The following is a 352-nucleotide window of genomic DNA, read 5'->3' as shown; positions in this document are numbered from 1 at the left end:
ACCAAACATCAATCTTGGTTATTTCTCTGATCCTAGATCATTTTGTTGACGTTTTCTTTTTCTCGCTAACAGGAAAAATGTCTCTTTCCGTAAAAATCTAAAACTGAATTTGAATATTTCATCGTTTTGTGCATTTTTTTAGACTAGCCTAGAAGGGGTAGGAATTTTACAGCGATTTTTTTTTCAAAAGACATTATTTTATAAGGGTTTTGCATGACTGATTTGCATGACTGATCAGCCTAACAAATGTAACTTGCATACCCATTCTGCAACAGTGATTTGGTAAGTGCTCCTTCTTCTGTGTTAATTGAAGTCAGTCAGAGGATGGGTCTTATTTAATCAATAAATAAAT

The sequence above is a fragment of the Penaeus monodon genome, chromosome 34, assembly GCF_015228065.2.
Source record: "Penaeus monodon isolate SGIC_2016 chromosome 34, NSTDA_Pmon_1, whole genome shotgun sequence".
In the NCBI taxonomy this organism is placed as follows: domain Eukaryota; kingdom Metazoa; phylum Arthropoda; class Malacostraca; order Decapoda; family Penaeidae; genus Penaeus; species Penaeus monodon.
This window is presented reverse-complemented; position numbering follows the sequence as displayed.